General features: G+C 39.7%; 1 pseudogene; it reads left to right on the top strand.

Moving 5' to 3' along the window:
• The first annotated feature begins 3,940 nt into the window (after positions 1 to 3,940).
• LOC714014 (WW domain-binding protein 11-like) lies at positions 3,941 to 6,045 on the top strand (annotated as a pseudogene).
• The last annotated feature ends 11,611 nt before the right edge of the window (positions 6,046 to 17,656 follow it).

The following is a 17,656-nucleotide window of genomic DNA, read 5'->3' as shown; positions in this document are numbered from 1 at the left end:
ACACGCACACACACACACACACAGTAGTAGTAGTTATGCGTACACCATGTAATTGCTATATGTCACCTAGCTAGTCATTGCTAAATGACTAGCCTACACACACACACACACACAGACACACACACACACACACAGCAGTAGTAGTTATTCATATACCACTAGACTAGCCACACACACACACACCAGTAGTAGTTATGCATACACCATGTAATTGCTAAATGTCAATCATTTAGCAATTCAACGTGAATTTTGTATTGAGAGAACAACATATCCTACTCTACCATTCTATTCCAACTGCTTTTGCGATTACATGGCATAAGCATGCAAACCTGCTATGATTTTGTAGCTGATGGAACTTCATGTGTACTGTGGCTTGGGACATAAAGTTTTCAAATGAATGGAGAAGAACAGGGGATGTGGAGGGGCAGAAAATGGGGACTGTGCTAGATAGCTTCCATTTGTCCTTCTAGATCCTCTTGCCATGTTTTTCCACCATACTCTTTGCTCCAGGAGACAGTTCTGTATAAATTACATCGAAAATCCTCCTTGCCTTCTGTTTTCTCATTGGGCTTGGCCAATGAGGAGACCAAGTAGGATATTCGGAGGAGGGAGGGGTATGAGGTGAGGGTATACATTTTTTCAGCTTTCTCACTGCAGGTTTGCCTTAAGTTGGCTGTGACCCTTGCCCAAGGTCATGGTTCCTCCCAAGGTGGTCTCTTTCCCACAATACTCCCCTTCGGGTTTCCGGTAACTGCTCTCTTCCTTCATTCTTCAGGCCTAGGGGTATTAACAGCTCCTAGCCCCTGGGTTCTGTGCTGTCTCTTACATTTTCCTGCACTCTATCCGCGGCTGTGTAAATAGTTCTTTTGGTAAACCTGGCTTGAATTATCCCCATCTACTAAGATGCTTCCTGGCTCACCTTTCTTCAATGGAGCCTCCATACTACTATAAGTGATATTTCTGAAAGGCAAATTTTAGCATACCCCTCCTCTTCCTAAGAAGGATGTTTACATTCCTGGCATGATTATCTATTTAAGGACCACTCTCCAGCTACCTGACACCATTTCCTCCTACACATTCTGCCTTCCAGCAACACTGAACGATGTACAGCCTCCTCCCTGGAGGAGGTTCTCTTTTTGCTCATTAAAAGATGAGCTAGAGTTCTTGAATGTCTATGGTCTGTTTCTTCCTCGGGCTTCAGAGTAACTGGTCTAAATCATTCTCCTTTTCGAGTAAAATCTTCCCTTCTTCCCTTGGATGTCATCATTTCCTCTGAGTTTTCATCCTTACTTCTTTCCACTGTAGAAAACCTTCCTTGTGAGAGGGAGCAAATCTTTTTTTGAACTTCTGAACTGCCATGATACACTAGTGACCCAAAGTAATTTAATTATTCCTCTGATTCCAGCTAAACTCTCAAGAAATCTCTGAGTAAATACATTATCAGATTAGGGTTTTAAGCCCACACTTATTTTAAGATGCAACAAATTAATTAAAAATTAATTTGATCAAAATCCAGAATGTATATAAGCTTAGCAAATAGAACTGTGCATACCATCACGTACTGTCCACAAGTTAAGCTAGTCTGCTGCTTTTAACACTCTAAAACTGGATAGAAAGCAATAACTGACTTAGGCCAAAATACAGTTAGGTAGCAAGTATAACTTGATACTCTTTCATGCTATAAAACCTAATATACATACAGGAAGAAAAACCCTCCACAAACAGGCTTAATTTTTAGTTCAGGTTATAGTAGCCAATAGAGCTAGAACTGAGGGTTTAATTATTATAATTGGTTAGTATGAGCCATGCTGCTCTGTGGCCCCAGATTGTGCCACAAAAATATCTGCTGCAAAATGAATGTCTGCTTTTTATGTAAAAAAGTGCTGCAAATTATAATGTGTGTTTGTATACAAAGAAAATTAGTGTATCTTTTCTATCTCTTTTTACAAAAAAAATAATAATAATAAACAGGACCAAAAAAGCCATAGATACAGTGTCTAAGAGCTCTTTTTAATAACGATTTTTCAATTTTCTCTTTGAATAAGCTTCTGAGTACCTCCCTGGTACTTCCATGGGCAAGAGTAGGAAAGAAGCAGAACAGATGATTCATCTTATGTGACTTGGAGTTTGTAGGCTTCACCATAAGCTCATATTGGCCTTTCGTCCAAATACTGAATACAAGAGCAAATATACTTATATTAGCATCTTTTCTCTTGTTTTCATGTGATTTGGATAAAAGTGAAGAAGACAGGATTGCTTGCTGGAATTCAGGGGAAAAATGTTAATTTAGCCCAGTGCAATCATTCAGCATGAATTCTGTATTGAAAGAGCAACATATCCTACTCCACTGTTCAATTCCAAATAATATTTAATTGCTTTCTGAACCTCTTCCAACTTCAATTAGTGTTAATTTAGTGTGTAACTAAATACATTACCCTAAAATAATTAGGAATGGTACAGTGTCCTCCATAACATATGTGATTTGTATTAGCAGCCTTGGTTCAGAAAAGTCTTAAGCTGGGGAACAGACACAAACTTCTCAAAATGATCTCTCAACCTCCCCCCCTCCCCCACTCCCCCAACCCAACCCACAAGACAAACACAAAGACTTAATTAGCAATAGATTCTTTTAGTCATTTATGGGGCACAGGCTCTTATTGGTTATATAGGATATAGTCCAAATGCCTTGGCGCGATACACTAGGCCCTTCATGATCTGACTTCTACTTCATCCTACACTCCAATTCCAGCAATGTGACATGGTTTTCTCCCACGCCTCTGTATTTTTGTTTTTGTAGTACTACCTCCCTTAAATGCCCTCACCATCTAACCGAATCACTTGACCTCCACCTCCCCACACTTTCATCCCTGCTGGACTGTGGTTTAGCAGTGGCTTTGCTCCTCTAACACACACCACAGCTCCCATGGCTACAGCTTTTGCTTGACACTGGAAACAAACCTCTGCATCCTTTTCAGCCTGGGGGTGTTAACTTCTTCCCATTCCTGTTCATCCTTGGGACCTTCACCATCCCTGTGAGTCCCTTTAACCCTGCCCTGTCTCGTTAAATAGTCCTTCCAGTAAACACTTGTCATGTAGCTTTTGAGTGTGCTATCTCTCTCTTGCTGGGACAATGACTAATACAGTACGGTTCTTTATGACACCACCTCTTTGGGTAGAATTGAAGTTTTTTGCTCTCACTGAACCCACTGCAGACTTACATCACACAACCAGGCATATTTGATTGTACCATTTATTAAGAAATCTATGTTCGGCTGGATGCAGTGGCTCACACCTGTAATCTCAGCACTTTCGGAGGCCAAGGTGGGCAGATCACTTGAGGCCAGTAGTTTGAAACCAGCCTGGCCAAAATGGCAAGACCCTATCTCTATTAAAAATACAAAAATTGGAGAGACAGCGGGACAGAAGAATGGGAAATGACGTAAGGACTGTCGAGGGGCGCGAGGTTTCAAGATGGTGGGGCTGAGGGGTTGAGCGCGAGGCTGACTTGAAGGCCCTTACGAAGTGAAAGAGGCTGGGAATCACCCCCTCCTGGCTTCTCGCAGTCGTGGGAGCACAGCAGAAGTGTTTTTCTTTTTCTTTCTTTTTTTTTATTTTTATTTATTTTTATTTTTTTTAATTTTGAGACGGAGTCTTGCTCTGCCGCCCGGGCTGGAGTGCAGTGGTGCGATCTCGGCTCACTGCAAGCTCCGCCTCCCGGGTTCCCGCCATTCTCCTGCCTCAGCCTCCCGTGTAGCTGGGACTACAGGCGCCCGCAACTGCGCCCGGCTAATTTTTTTGCATTTTTGGTAGAGACGGGGTTTCACCGTGTTAGCCAGGATGGTCTCGATCTCCTGATCTCGTGATCCGCCCGTCTCGGCCTCCCAAAGTGCTGGGATTACAGGCGTGAGCCATCGCGCCTGGCCTCTTTTTCTTCTTTCTTTTTTAAATGAACAAGTAAGCCATACAAATTGTCAACATGGGAAGGGGATCTACATCATCCACCAAGAGTGGAAAATTTATGAACGCCACAGACCAAGCCCGAAAGGAAGCCCGGAAGAGAGAATTGAAGAACAAAAAACCGCTTATGATGGTTCCAGCTGCAGTTTTAAAGATGAAGGATCCCAAACAGATGATCCGAGACATGGAGAAATTGGATGAAATGGAGTTCAACCCAGTGCAACAGCCACAATTAAATGAGAAAGTACAGAAAGACAAGTGTAAAAATAGCTGCGTGAAACCTTTGAACATATTCTACGACTCTATGACAAAGAGAATCCAGATATTTAGAAAGAATTGAGAAAGCTAGAAATAGATTATGAACAGAAGAGGGCTCAACTTAATCAATATTTGGATGCTGTGGAGCATGCTCAGCATGTGGAAGTGGAGAGTATTCCTTTACCAGATATGCCGCAGGCTCCTTCTAACATTTGGATCCAGGACATTCCACTTCCTGGTGTCCAGTCACCCTCCATCCTTAAGAAACCCTCAGCCTATGGACTTCCAACTTGGGCAGTTTCTATCCTTCCTCTTCTTGGGACATGGTGTTCCACATTTGCCCCCTGGCAGAAAAACTCTTGGTCCTCGCCGTTTTCCACCTCCTTCTCAAGTCGTGCAGATATATGGCCGTAAAGTGGGTTTGGCCCTAGATCTTCCCCCTCCTAGGTGAAATGAAGACATATTACATAGTCCTGAAATTGCCCAGTGAGGTCGTGATGATGATGTTTTTAGCACCAGTGAAGATGATGGCTATCCTGAGGACATGGATCAAGATAAGCATGATGGCAGTACTGATGACAGTGACACCGACGGATCGGATTGAGAAAGTGTGCACCGTGATGATGGTGAGAGAGACAACAATGAAGAAAAGAAGACAGGTCTGAGTGTATGGTTTGCAGATATACCTGGAAAATCGAAGGAAAAGAAGAACATGAGGGAACTGACTCCTCTTCAAGCCACGATGCTTCGTATGGCAGGTCAAGAAATCCCAGAGGAGGGACGGGAAGCAGAGGAATTTTCAGAGGACGGTGATGAAGATGATTCTGTTGACTCTGAAGCAGAAAAGGAACCATAAAAACAGCGATTCCATAAAGAGGAATCGCATTCTGATGGCACATCCACTGCTTCTTCACAGCAGCAGACTCCCCCTCAGTCTGTTCCTCCTTCTCAGATACAAGCACTACCCATGCCAGGACCACTACCTCTTGGATCACCACCTGCTTCACCATTATGGCCTCTTAGGCCACCTATGGACCTTCCTCCTGGACCGCCTCCAGGAGCTCCTCCTGAGACCACCTGGAATGCCAGGACTCGGCCTTTACCCTGACTTTTACCTCCATGACCACCAACTTTTACTACGTCTCCTACGTCCACCTCCAGGTCTGCCTCCTGGTCTCCTTCCTCGGAGACTCCCACCAAGGATACCTCCCCCTGCACCTCCAGGTATTCCTGGAGTTTGTAGGCTTCACCATAAGCTCATTTGGCTTTTAGTCCAAATACCAAATACAAGAGCAAATATACTTACTAACGCAAGTATATTTTGTCATAAGCTCATTTTGGCTTTTAGTCCAAATACCAAATACAAGAGCAAATATACTTACTAACGCAAGTATATTTTGTCCTGGCATGATGCACCCACCTTTGGTGCCTCCCGTTGGGATCTGCCCCCCCCCGGACTTTTGCCACCAGCTCCTTTGCCAAACCCTGGGGTTTTAAGTGCCCCACCCAACTTGATTCAGCGACCCAAGGTAGAGGATACAAGTGCAGCCACCATTGAGAAGAAAGCCACAACAACCATCAGTGCCAAGCCACAGATCACTAATCCCAAGGCAGAGATTACTCGATTTGTGCCCACTGCATTGAGAGTATGTCAGGAGAATAAAAGGGCGACTGCTGCTTCCCAAAGAAAGTTAGAGGATAATTCTCCTGTGCCTCTTGCCAAAGCAGCACCCAAATCTGGTCCTTCGGTTCCTGTCTCAGTACAAACTAAGGATGATGTCTATGAGGCTTTCATGAAAGAGATGGAAGGGCTACTGTGACAGCTTTTGATGCCAGAACAGGCCTCTGTTCACAACAGTAGCCCATGGAGAAAGAGGCCCTTTTTAAACTTAGATGAAAGAGCTGCTTCCATTGTCAGTGTATTTTCTAATTTCAGTTCAAGGAATATCCTAAAATTTAGCCTTGTTCAGAATTTCCTGCACATAAAAGAGGGTATTTCATTCAGAATAGATCAGTTATTGAAGCAGTGCTGCTAAAATCCATTCCCTTTCACACAACTATCTTCATCCTGTTTCTTCCCCTTTGGAAATTTGTGATCAGGAGGATCTTAGTTGCTTATTTGTTTTGACTGTCTTCTTATGTGCTGTGGACACTGGAGTAGAGATTTCTGAAAAGCCAGTTTATTTCATCTTGCCTTTTGTGTTTGGGTTACTTTTAATATTTTCCTGTAAAATATTTTGAAATATTTTACTTGTTATGAAATAGATCATAATGTCATTTCCTAATACCAGGCAGGATATGTGGGAAGAAAATGTACAATCCTTTGATTAAAATTATTTTGCACTGACATGTATATATACATATATACACACATATACATATATACATATATATTTTATATATATATATATTAGCCAGGTGTGGTGTTGAGCACCTGTAGTCCCATTTACTTGGTGGGGGGCTGAGGCATGAGAATCACTTGAACCTGAGAAGCCGAGGTTGCAGTGAGCTGAGATGGTGCCACTGCACTCCAGCCTGGGGGATAGAGCCAGACCCTGTTAAAAAAAAAAAAAAAAAAAAAAAAAAAAGAGTTTATTTTTCTCTAGAGTCAAATGAATGCCTCTTAGTATCAACAGGGTGGAGCAGTGCCTGATGTATATTTAGTCCTCAGTAAATATTTTTAATAAATTGATGAATATCATAAATAGTATTATTATTCACAATAACATTTTTCTTAATATTTTTATGTGGCAGTTTTCTTACATTATCTCATTTAACACAATATTTCTATAAGGTGGGATTAACATTCTTGTGTTATAAATGAGTAAACTGAAATTTAGAGAGTATAAATAGTTGGTCCAAGTCATAGTAAATGAAAGAATAAACCTAGGTCTTTTGAGTGGTTGATATTTTGCTGATATTTTCTAAGATTTCCTAGTCCCATCTTGAACCTCATTCAGGTACAAATATCTGAGTATTAATGACACTAACATGGTCATTCACACAGTATAAGATGTAAATTTTGTGGTATTATGTGCAGATTTTGAAAGATTTAATAGGAGAAACTTTATACAGTTTATATATTTGTTGATACGTCAAACTAATTATCTAATTTTTATTTGGAAATGAGCTAATTCCTTTGCCACGGGTGGGATCCATAAAGGAGTGGGAGAGGCTGGGGAAACAATAATCAGTTGGAGTAGATTTTAGTCATCCATTCACAGCAGAAAACCACACACCTTAGACCATGCCAAGATCTACCAAACCATCAATGCACTTAAAATGTTTACTCCTTGATCATTTGATAGTGAAACACGTGGTTTACAGGGTTCATATTATGTACTAATCTCGTTTGTTATCATTTAAATAAAAATTCTGGAGCCTTCTTACTGCGGGTCAGCTCTGCACCTGGTCCGTGCTCCATATATTTGCCCTCTCACCAAAAGACTTACACTGATGTTTAAAATGCCAAGAATAGAAAAGTGTCACATATCACTTATCAAGTGATATGGTTTGGCTGTGTCCCCACCCAAATCTCATCTTGAATTCCCATGTGTTGTGGGAGGGACCCGGTGGGAGGTAATCGAATCATGGGCTCAGATCCTTCCCCTGCTTTTCCCCTGATAATAAATAAGTCTCACAAGATCTGATGGTTTTAAAAAGGGTAGTTTCTCTACACAAGCTCTCTTCTGTTGTCTGCCACTATGTGAGATGTGCCTTTTACCTTCCCTTGATTTTGAGGCCTCCCCAGTCACGTGGAACTAACTGTAAGTCCAAAAAACCTCTTTTGTAAATTGCCCAGTCTCAGGTATGTCGTTATCAGCTGTGTGAAAACAAACTAATACATCAAGGGATCATTTCCAGTGAAGATTATTGATTGCTTGCTTGATTGAGATAGGGTCTCGCTCTGTCACCCAGGCTGGAGTGCAATGGTGTGATCATGGCTCACTGCAGCGTTGAACTCCTAAAGCTCAAGCAATCCTACCATCTCAGACTCCCAATTAGTTGTAACTACAGGTGCACACCACCATGCCCAGCTAATTTTTAAATTTTTTTGTAGAGATGGGGTCTCACGATGTTGCCCAGGGTGGTCTCGATCTCTTGGTTTCAAATGATCCTCCCATCTTGGCCTCTCAAAATGATGGAATAAGCCACCATACCTGGCCCAGTGTAGATTTTAAAAGAAGCAAAACAGAGAAATTAGACATTTCCTGACTTTGAGGACTTTTTTTTTTTTTGAGTGTCCTGATTATGACAAACAAGGCCTTCATATTGGTTTAATGGAATTATCATGGTATAACCTTTCTAAATACATCTATTTATTCTTCAGAATGTGAGGCAATTGGACATTTTCATCTATTTCTTCAATATATTTTTGTCACAGGTGAGCGATGACTAGCTGGGCCAGTGGTGCAGGGGTAATAGAATTTACCAAGGCAGTTGTAAGTAAAGAAACACAGATTTATTAGAGAAAGTAGGAAAATATCTTGTGAGAAGGCAATGGGCAGACCAGCAGAAGAGAGGTCGACTGCAAGGAAACAAAGGCTTGCTGGAGATTTTATAGGATGGTTCTTGGGTTGATTGATAATGCCAAGGCACCAGAGAGCTTAAATTGCATTCTTCTGTCAGCCAAGGCATTAGATAAATTGAGGCATCTGATGGTAAGCAGGAAGTTTGTGAGTTATGTATGTTATCTGTGCAGGAGGACCATCTATCCTGGGCCATAAAGAAAAGCAGACCTATAGCTCATCTGCCTCCTCTTTTGTTTATATGTCCTGGACCATGAAGACAGGCAGAGTTATAGCTTATTTGCTTTATCTCCTTACTTTCCCTTGCTACCTCCACCAGCCTGACTCCTTTTCCCTAATTAGGGCTCCTCAATATTTACTGAGCACCTACTACAGACTAGCTGTTCCTACTGCTTGGGAATCAGCATTGAACAAATCAAAGGTCCCTGTTCTTGAGAATCTGTGCGTTTTCATGAAAATGTATTGTGTACTTATGGAAAGTGGAAGAATTTTCAGAAGCATAGGCTGCCTTCCATTTTATTCTCCAATTCCAAAAAATTTAGAAGAGCACAGAAATTCTTACAAAATAGCTTAATATTTAGAGTTAACAGACGATGCCTACAGGTTGTCAGGCATGTTTTAGATACACTAATTTACTCCTTACAAAAACTCTATGACACGACTTTCAATCTCATTTTATAGGCAAGGAAACTGAGGCAAAGAGAAGTTAAAAAACTCACCCAATGTCATACAAGTTTGCCTGCAGCAGAATCTGGACTTGAACCTGGTTCATTCATCCTCATTGTCTTCGTTCTAACGCACCGCAGGATTCTGTTTTGCTGTAATTGGCCTTAGTCAAAGTCTCACAGAGGGCTCACACCTGTAATCCCAGCAATTTGGGAGGTCGAGGTGGGAGGATTGCTTGAAACCAGGAGTTCAGGACCAGCCTAGGCAACATAGGGAAACCCTTGTCTCTACAAAAAATTAGCTGGCTGTGGTGGTGCACACCTGTGGTCCCAGCTACTGAGGAGGTTAAGGCGGGAGGACTGCTTGAGCCCAGAGGGTTGAGGCAGCAATGAGCTGTGATTGCGCCACTGCACTCCAGACGAGGCAACAGAGGGAGAGTTTTCCTCAAAAAAAAAAAAAAAAAAAAAACACGAAAGACTTAAAATGGATTCAGACTCATAAACTCATTTGATAAGAAGTCTTGTGCATTTTACGAATTTTCCCAAGTGGTCCTGGCTCTATCTTGAAAACTATACAGAAAAATACTATTTCTTCACATGACAAATCTCTTTGATTATTAGCAGAAAGCCATTATTGCCCTTCTTTCCCCTCTCCCAATACTTTTAATGAATTTTTTTTCTCTCTCTCTTTTTTAGGTTAAATGAATTCTTATTCCACAACTATCTAGAAGTAAAAATTACTATAAATTGAATGATGAAAACTTCAGGTCATTCCTTTCAAAGTCGTTTCCAGTGTTGCAGGGAGAAAAAACGCAACCCACAGCCACAACAATAAATGAGGTATGAGATTTAATTCTGGATATTACAGGGAGGCTTAATGAAGCAGAGAAGTGGATTTCCGGAGAAGAGATTAAAGTCTGGAAAAGAAGTATACCTGTCTGGGGATTAAAAAACAAACAACTTTGAACGGTCAAGGAACCTGGAAACCAAGCTCATAAAGGTAACATCTGTGCCCTTAAACTAACTTAAGGTGAGAACATTGAGGTGAGAATGAAATTATTTGGATGAAATGTTGCCATAAAAAATAATTTGCCTTGAAAAAATAATTTTCATACTGAGGATCCAAGGACTCATTATTAGGGAAATTGTAGCAGAAGTAGATCTGGTGTATAGTTCAGACTCTCCAGAGGATAGTTACTTCTGATAAAATGGTAAGTGTGAAAGCACATTAAAAAGTTAAAAATAACTATATAACAACTGTATTTTTGTTTCATGAAAAGTTTTAATTTCAGTGAAATAAAAAGTACCTTTGGCAGCACATAACAGGACTAATAAAATGTTGAAGCGATTTATTTCAAACCCACTTTAATTAGAGCTTAAAAGTTACTTAGATAAACCTGAAATTATGGCTTAAAATGGGGTAAAAAGTGTGTCTAAAAATTTTTCAAGTGTTAAAAATCCCAAACTGAATACACAAGAAACCCCAAGGAAACAATGAGAAAATCTAATGGCTATCTTATTCTTCCAAATCTAATCTTAACATGTATGTTGTGGGTATAATAAATTAAGGCTCCATATAATAAGGTTTTAATTTATTTATAAGATTTTTTAAATGATTAAAATCTAGTAAATAATTAATACATTGGATGTGTATTCACTAATCTAGAGATGAGCGGCAAAGGTAATCTCTTCAGGTTAGGTTTGTTTGGCTACGATATGTATTTTTGAAATTAGAATTAGCAAAATTAGCTCATATGGGATGGAAAAATCGAGAAATAATGTGAATAAAATAGTATATCAGTTTTTCAAGCACGTTAATGCTTTGTGGTCTCAAGTACAGTAACAGCAGCAAATTGGAAAGTAAGTGCAGGGTTGAAAGCAGCAAGCCATAGAGGAGCCCAGTTTTGTATTTTCACACTCAGGTTTCCTCTTATTTGTTTGGCCCTGCACTCTGTCTATTGAGAGTGATACTCTCAGATCTTGTTCAGTTTTCTCTTTTCTATCATTTAGCAGCCTCAACTTTCCTTATATCCACTTCTGTCAAGCTACTATCATTTTTTCTCAAGGTAATGTCTTATATATTCTGTAGTATTGTTTTGTTTATTTAAAAATTTAGCATGTCTTTTTAACTGTATAATGTTTTCTTAAAGACCGTTATTGATCTCATTAGTTCTTTGACTGCAAAGTTTTGAGTTTACTGCTCCTAATTCCATTTTCCCCATACATCTTGTCGTATTTCGTGCAGTTTTGGAGGATGTGAGATTTTTCGGGAAATGCTTGTAACTTCTAATATGATATGTCCATAAACTTATGACCCTGTTCAAATAGTGGTTGCCATCTATATGGTAAATCTTCCTGAGAAGTCTCAAGTGTACAGTAATGAGTTATCAATTGTTGGACACTAAATCTCAAAAAAGACAAATCCAGTCATAAAAATAGAGTGTCAGAGCAAATATAAACCAGATTATCAGGATACAAATATATTATTACGTTGATATGGAGAGAATAATTGTTTTCATATTCAAATTCATCTTATAAATACTATGTGGTTGATAGTTATATTGAAGATATAATTAACAAATTTAGGTTTGTATAACTCCATAGCCTAAATCAGAAAAAGCATGTTCATTTGTTTTAAATATACACACATTAAAGCATTAAATGATGGTCTTGTATTTAATAGGACAGCTGATTTCTAGTTCTTGGTAAGATAACTTGCTTTTTACTAGAATCATACTAACATCTTCTTTAAGGAAGAGCAGTAGTAATTTAAGAAAGCCTGTATTTAGTAACAAACTTAGACAATTTAAGACATTTTGAGTTCACAGAGAATAAAGATTAGTTAGAAAATAAACTTGTAGGCTTTATACTAAGAAAGAATGCATTAGTAAAATGTAATTAACTAATTATTTCACCATTAACTTCCTTAAGCCTGTTTTTCATCTGTAAATGAGGAGAATAATGATAATAGCCAACTAAAGCATTGTTAAGAGGATTAAATGAGATAATATTGAGCGTTGTAAAGCACTTACCACAGTGGCTGGTCCATAGTAAATCTTCATTTAAAAGTTGGTAATTATTCTAATTGGTAATTAAAAATCCCATTGTTTAAAATGGAGATACATTAATCAATCCTGAGATTTTAATATTTGAGTCATAGACTCTTTATTTTTTGCTACTACAAGGTGTCACTCCTTTAAATTTTCTCTCTGAAAATGATGACTATTTTATAAAGCCAAAATCAGCAACAATGTATGGAGCATCGGGTAAGGCAGTAAGCTAAATGTTAATCTGGAGACAAATAAATGTAAGATACAATCCCTGCAATCAAAGTTTACAATCTGATCTGACATAGGAAAGTAACACAGGAGACAAAAGCAACAAAAGACGACATAGGAAAGTAACCATTTGGTTTTTCTGCAATGCAATAGTTACTTACATGGTACTGATACTCAGAGAATAGTTTTTACCCTTTCCCCAAGTAAAAATTAACCCTCTCTTAAGCTCTTTATCAAGGTTAGCTAAGTGGTATTATTGTATATAAACATATTATATACTGCAGAAGCTCCCACATTTTAATGAGTTAACAAGGACTTAATGTTAAGAAAAAAGATAGTTAGAAGATATGTCTGTCATTACAAATATTAAATGCCAAAGACGAAAAGACATAAAAAGCCTCAAGCAAAAAAATATTTCATAGGCATTCTGATATCTTTCACCTGCATTATTGCAAAATTCTGAGTTAGTCTTACCAATTTTAATCTCTTCTGATTCCAGTTCACTTACACATATCTGCTTAGAATAGGTAGTTTTCTCTTTTGCAAGAATATGAAGCAATTTTCTGATTAGGATCATATCAGACTTAAGGCCTTCAGGCTTACAATCATGACATCTTATTAAATGGTAAACCACTCTTCTATCTTGTCCTACACTTGAACAAATCTAAGTTTGATGCCATGGCCTACTAAATTTAAAAGAATTCATGAAAAAAGCAAAACAAGGCCAGGTGCGGTGGCTCACGCCCGTCATCTCAGCACTTTGGGAGGCCGAGGCGGGTGGATCACGAGGTCAGGAGTTCAAGACCATGCTGGCCAACATGGTGAAACCTCATCTCTAATAAAAATACAAAAATTAGCCGTTCGTGGTGGTGGACACCTGTAATCCCAGCTACTCAGGAGGCTGAGGCAGGAGAATCACTTGAACTGGGGAGGCAGAGGTTGCAGTGAGCCGAGATTGTGCCACCGCACTTCAGCCTAGGTGACAGAGTGAAACTCCATCTCAAAAAAAACAAAAAACAAAAAACAAAATGGAAGAACAAAAAAGAAAGAGAAAGATACATTATTATTAACTAAAATTCATACTTTATTCAGATTTCCTTAGTTTTCACCTAAGCTCCTTTTTCTATTCCAGGATCCCATCCAGAAAACCGTATTACCTTTAGTTCTCATGTCTCCCTAAACTCCTGTTAGCTGTGACAGTTTCTCAGACATTCCTTGCTTTTAATGAACTTGATGGTTTTGGTGACTACTGGACAGGTAGTTGTAGACTGTCCATTACTTGGGGTTTATATAAGGTTTTCCTTGTGATTAGGTTGAGATTATGTGGTTTTTGGAGCAAGACCATGAACATAAAGTACCATTTTCATGCCATCATATCAAGGGTACATAATATCAACATGACATTACTCTTTTTTTGAGTCTCCCTCTGTTGCCCAGGCTGGAGTGTAGTGGCACAATCTCAGCTCACTGCAACTTCTGCCTCCCGGGTTCAAGCAATTCTCCTGCCTTAGCCTCCCAAGTAGCTGGGATTATAGGTGCCTGCTCCCGTGTCCTGCTAATTTTTTGCATTTTTAGTGGAGACGGGGTTTCCCCATGTTGGCCAGGCTGGTCTTGAACTGCTGACCTCAGGTGATCCACCTGCCTCAGCCTCCCAAAGTGCTGGGATTACAGGTGTGAGCCACCACGTCAGGCCCTACGTGACATCCCCCTTAATGTTGATCTTGATCGCCTGGCTGAGATAATCTTTGTCAGGTTTCTCCACTGTACAGTTACTCTTTTTCTTTTAACCTCATTTTATACTGAATCCTTTTGAAGTAAGTCACTATACATAGCTGACACTTAGTGGAAGGAAGTCAGTATGCATAGCCAAAGCTTGAAAATGGGAGTTGTGCTCCACTTCTGAGGGTGGAATAGTTACGTAAATTATGTAGAATTCTTCTGCACAGGAGCTTGATCTCTTCTTTTTGATTTGTTTCATTATTCAATAATGTACGTGTATCAAGATGGATGTGGTGGCTCACGCCTGTGATCCCAGCACATTGGGAGGCTGAGGTGGGCAGATTGCTTGAGCCCAAGAGTTCAAGGACAGCCTGGGCAACATGACAAAACCCACAAAAAAATATAAAAATTAGCCAGGTTTGGTGGCATGTGCCTGTGCTCCCAGCTGTTCCAGAGCCTGAGGCAGAAGGATCACTTGAGCCCAGGAGCTTGAGGCTGTAGTAAGCTGAGATGGTGCCATTGTCACCTGCCTGGATGACAAAGTGAGATCCTGTCTACAAAAAAAAAAAAAAAGGATATTATTTACGTATACAGGATGAACTGATAGATTTTTATTTTATACTTTGAGGATAATCCTATACTTTTTTTTTTTTTTTTTTTGAGACAGTCTTGCTCTGTTGCCCAGGCTGGAGTGCAGTGGCATGATCTCGGCTCACTGCCAACCTCTGCCTCCCGGGTTCACACCATTCTCCTGCCTCAGCCTCCAGAGTAGCTGAGACTACAGGCGCCCACCACTATGCCAGCTAATTTTTTTGTATTTTTAGTAGAGACGGGGTTTCACTGTGTTAACCGGGATGGTCTTGATCTCCTGACCTTGTGATCCACCCGTCTCAGCCTCCCAAAGTGCTGGGATTACAGGCATAAGCCACTATGCCTGGCCAATCCTATCATATTTTATTTATTTTGTTGCTCAAATTGTTCCAGTTTTGGCCACTGGGAGCCCTTTCAGCTGGCTCCTGTTCCCTTTTCACATATCACCATCACTGTGGTTTTCTTTTTCAGCACTGCCTTCTTTTTTGGAAATATAAAACGTTCCCAAGTCATCTTGTAGATTTCCTGCCCTAATCTTGGAATCAGCCATTACTCCAAGTAGCCTTGGCCTCTTTTATTAGAGAATGGTATTAGAAACCAAGACTTAGGGTGCTAGGTGTGCTTGTTACTACTGGAGTGTCATTGCATTTATGGCCTCTCAGCTGACACAGAAAGAAAATATATGTATGAATATATAAACATGTATAAATGCAAACCTATATATATATGCATTAGTTTGCTAGGGTTGCTTTAACAACCTATTGTAAAAATACAATAGATTAGGTGGCTTAAACAACAGAAATTTCTCAAAATTCTGGAAACTGGAAGTCTGAGATCAAGGTGTTAGCAAGATTGATTTCTTCTGGGGCTTTCTCCTTGGCTTGTAGATGTTCACCTTCTCTGTGTCCTTGAATGGTTTTTCCTGTGTGTGTGTCTGTCCTAATCTCTTCTTCTTACAAAGACACTAGCCATACTGGATTAGTTCCCACCCACATAACCTCATTTTACCTTAATTATCTCCTTAAAGGCCTTATCTCCACATACAGCCACATTCTGAGGTACTGGGGATTAGGACTTCAACATATGAATTTATGTGGTTGGGGGAGACAAAATTCAGCTCATAACAATACACATGTCTATAAATATTTCTGAATGTAACCATTTATCTATATTAAGCTAAACAGGGGTTCATACTGAGGTCTCTCCATCTTAAAAATTATTTTAAAAATCCTTTTTAGGCCAGGCACCGTGGCTTACACCTGTAATCGTAGCACTTTCGGAGGCGGAGGTGGGCAGATCACTTGAGGTCAGGAGTTTGAGACCAGCCTGGCTAACATGGTGAAACCCCATCTCCACTAAAAATACAAAAATTAGCCAGGCATGGTGACAGGTGCCTGTAATCCCAGCTACTTGGGAGGCTGAGGCAGGAGAATTGCTTGAACCCGGGAGGCGGAGGTTGCAGCAAGCCAATATTGCACTACTGTACTCCAGCTTGGGCAACAGAGCAAGACTCCATCTCAAAAAACCAAAAACCAAAAACCTTTATATCTTAAAATAATTATAGACTCACAGGAAGTTCCAGAAATAGTACAGAGAAGTTCAGTATACCCTTCACCTAGTTTCTCGTGGTTACTTTTTTATAGGAAATTTGACATTAGTAAAATGTGTGTGTATAGCTCTGTGACATTTCAACACTTGTTGATTCATGTGACCACCACAAAAAGATACAGAACTATTCCATCAATACCAAGATCTCCCTCCTGCTACCCCCTTATAGTCATGTTCATCTCCCTACCCCCTCCCTTGTCATGATCCCTAAACAGTAATTCTCAACTACTAATCTCTTTTCCATGTTTAGAATCTTGTTTTGAGAACATTATGTGAATGGAATCATACAATATGTGACCTTTTAAGAGTTAATTTTTTCACTCAGAGATCCATATAAATGTTATGTTTCAATAGTTTGTCTTTCTATATACAACCAACTTCCCCTCACAAACAAAACAAAACAAAACAAAACAAAACAGTTTAGAATTTTTTTTTTTTTGAGACAGGGTCTCACTGTGTCACCCAGGATCATAGCTCACAGCAGGTTTGCACTCCTGGGCTCAAGTGATCCTCTTGCCTCAGCCTCCAGAGTAGCTGGGACTATAGGCACACACCTAATTTTAAAAATTATTTTATAGAGATGGGGTCTTGCTATGTTACCCAGGCTGGTCTTGAATTCCTGGGTTCAAGTGATCCTCCTGACTTGGCCTCTTAAAGTGCTGGAATTACAGCCCTGAGCCACCATACCTGGCCAGTTTAGGAAATTTTGAGGAGGCAAGAGAGCTTCCATCTTCTATACATGTGTTGTTATTCTACCCCTGAAAATGAAATAATAGATCTTTAATCTATTATTTCTATGAAAAATGGCTTCTTTCTAGTATATGAGCATGTGGCAGGAGGTAGCTGAGTAGGGACCCATTCGAAGTTCTATCCTATTAATTATTCTTCCAATAGAGGGTGACATTGAGTAAATGATAAAACATATCAGTTCTCTCCCAAAACCTCTACCCAAATAAGTTTGCTTCTGATGCTTTTCAGATTCTGTTTCAAATAGAATCATGAAGCCTATATCTGAAACTTAAGAATGAAAGTTGTCTTATAGCTCAAATAA

The sequence above is a fragment of the Macaca mulatta genome, chromosome 18, assembly GCF_049350105.2.
Source record: "Macaca mulatta isolate MMU2019108-1 chromosome 18, T2T-MMU8v2.0, whole genome shotgun sequence".
Lineage (NCBI taxonomy): Eukaryota > Metazoa > Chordata > Mammalia > Primates > Cercopithecidae > Macaca > Macaca mulatta.
The sequence above is the reverse complement of the archived record's forward strand: the minus strand, read 5'-3'. Positions and strand labels throughout refer to the sequence as shown.